General features: G+C 32.7%; 1 protein-coding gene across 1 annotated transcript in view; it reads right to left on the bottom strand.

Annotated features, from left to right (window-relative positions):
* The window catches only part of LOC108752093, a 16,882-nt gene that overhangs the window by 5,442 nt on the left and 8,391 nt on the right, over positions 1-3,049 (bottom strand). The gene's annotated exons all lie outside the window — the stretch shown is intronic.

Raw genomic sequence — 3,049 nt, forward strand, 5'->3', positions numbered from 1 at the left:
CTGCGACAAAAACGTGTTTTCGTACTGGAATAGTAGACACTTCCAGCTATCCAACGCTACATTCGTTTCCCACCCTACCCCTCTAGGACGCCTTCTGCGCGCGCAGTCTCGTTATTTAATAGCCAGACCTCGTACTTTTAGTGAATAGTAAGCTCATAATGCTCAATTTTCGACGCTTGATACTTCCATGTAATATTGTAACCTTAATATTGGCACTTTAATAATCCCATCTGTGTACATAAGCATACCCCCTCTCTCTCTCTTTTTCTCTCTCTCTCCCTCGCTCCTTTCTCTTCCTCCTCTCTCTCTCACGATGCGATGCGTAACGCGGTTAGTGGAAACGAAGGCTAACGATATCTGTTCCACTTTTTTTCTAGTTTAACTAGTTCCCAGTTCATGTTACCGCAATATTGATAAAAGATCAGTAATTATAAGCTATTAATTTTGCAATAAAAGAACAATATGGCTATTTTTAATATCTTTTAGATTCTTTGTTTTATGATTAGTACTTTATTTTGTATATTATGTACTTATTTTTATGTGTTATGTTTGACGTGTAATTACGTTACTGTGTCATGGCATTTAATACAATAATATATTTAATTACACATCAAACATAGTGGTGATGTACAGATATCCGATTAATAATTTAATTTCATTTCATTTCATTTAGTTTATTGCAAAGCTATATGAGAAAGATTACATGTTAACAGAATAATAGATATAAAGTATACAATAGACTATAGTTAATATAAACACATAAATACAATAGACAATTGTAGCTTGCAAATGGTTAGGCGTCAGCAAAATTGCTGTTACAAAGCCTGCCAGTAACAAAATTAGAATAAGACCTGGTTTCCGGCAATATATGCGGCCGAAATTTTACATTGAAATGATGTGTATCATGGTATAAATATCCTGAAAACTTTTATCACTAATATTTCTAAAAAATATATCATTGATAATAGAAGTTTTCACCTGTTTGCGTGTGTGCGTGCGCGTGCGCGTGTGTGGGTGAGTCGTGTTATTTTAACTCATAATGACTTCCTCTATTTTCCTAATTTGATTTTTAGCAACGCCAAGTTCTTTTGCATAAAATATTTTTTATTCATTGAACATTTTTTATTTTGTCCTGTTACATCCTTAATTCTTTGTAATAATAACCCTCGGATTGTGTAAGATAACGTAATTTGGATTTTTTAATTTTGTACAACAGAGTTTTATTCAAAATTCATATATGATTTAGATTGAATGAGGTAACAATTTGAAAGATTATAATTTAGCACTCATTATTGATATCAAATCTTTTATATATATATATATATATATAAAGGGTGGGCCATCTATTGGTACGTTTTTGAATTTCGTCGTATGGCAACACCAAACGAGCTACAGACCCGAAATTTTGACAGTTTATTAGTCATACCGTCCGCGGCACGAAACAACATGTTTTCTCTTGAAGAGCGTTTTGAAATTTTAAAAACTTATTTTCAAAGTCAGTGCTGTGTCGCCGAAACTGTACGAATTTTGAAAAGAAATATGGGTCGTGATAGAGCACCCACCGAAGGAGCTATACGCAAATTGGTGAGGAAAGTTCGTGAGAAAGGGATGTTAGTGGATGACAGAAGTGGTCCCAGAGCTCGGACAGTGCGCACACCCGAGAATATTGAGGCTGTGGCCCAAAGTGTGAGACAGAATCCGACGACTTCAACTCGACGCCGATCGCAGCAACTGAGCATTAGTCGCACCAGCCTGAGAAGAATACTGCACAAAGACCGGGAGCCACATGAACGAAATCGTTTTTCATTCTTGACGCGGATACTTTTAGCTTCACAACAAAAAAAAAATTAATAAAAAATATCAATGTATGCTCATTTGATCGCATTTTTAAAAACGTACCAATAGATGGCCCACCCTGTATATATATACCTGATACGTATTGTTCAAATTAAGTAGAATTTTTATTTATGGGACTTTAATAGATACAAAAATACGTATTACTTAGGTTACATCACATATTATAATTTATTAAAATTTTTTTTGCAGAACATGTATTCACAGCGCATTTTTATCTTTTTTTTTAAGGTAAATTTATACTGATATTTCATGCATTTTTGTAGCTTTTAACGTCTTCTTATAAACAGTATATGAATTAATCAATTTAGTATACATTTTTTTCCGAAGAATCGGAGAATACGCATTCTTAGTGCCTTTTTCTACTTTTTTTAAAAGGGTAAATTTTGTTATATATACGTGTTATATATATACATATACAAGCATTAAAGCATATATATTCATAGTCATTTGAACTGCGCGCCGAATTGGTTTTCCGGATTTATACGCAATTAAACTGTAACAATATCACAATTATGTATATCACGATAATTAAATTAAATTGACAAGCAATTTTTAATAATTTGATGCTCAATCAGGTATCATATTAGAAAGATATTAATGTACTGAAAAACTGTAAATTATTTTATTATGAAAAATATTATCTCGACCAGGAGTCGAATCCGGATCTCTAGTATTCCGTATGAACGTCTTAAGGGGGTACCTAGACCCACCTAGACGGTCGAAAAAAAGCCTATTTTCTGGAATTTTTTTAAGAAAATCTATAGGAGTTATGCAATTAATTTTTTTCCCAAATGATTGTGTACATTTTCGAGAACATTTCAATTTTTTTATTCATGAAAATACAATAGAATGGCTGAATAAATGAGACATCCGCCAAGAGCAGCAAAAAAATGTGGTTCTGCGGTAGACAGGCCTGTGTCATCTGTAATCATCAGAATCAAAAAATTCAAAAAGAATATTAAACTTGGTATTATAATTTAGTCTTTGACGTATGCGATTTTGAAAATATGGCTTTTTGACAAAATGGCGGCAATTTGAATATAACAAAGCGATTTTTAGGTAAAAATACGATCTTATTTCGCCGATTAAAAAGAAAGGAAGCCACCTAAAAAAAAATCCGTACGTCAAAGACTAGATAATTATGTGTAGAATAAGCACAAAAAAACTTCATTACAATCGATTCATTAGTTTT

The sequence above is a fragment of the Trachymyrmex septentrionalis genome, unplaced genomic scaffold (genome assembly GCF_001594115.1).
Source record: "Trachymyrmex septentrionalis isolate Tsep2-gDNA-1 unplaced genomic scaffold, Tsep1.0 scaffold54, whole genome shotgun sequence".
Classification (NCBI taxonomy): Eukaryota; Metazoa; Arthropoda; class Insecta; order Hymenoptera; family Formicidae; genus Trachymyrmex; species Trachymyrmex septentrionalis.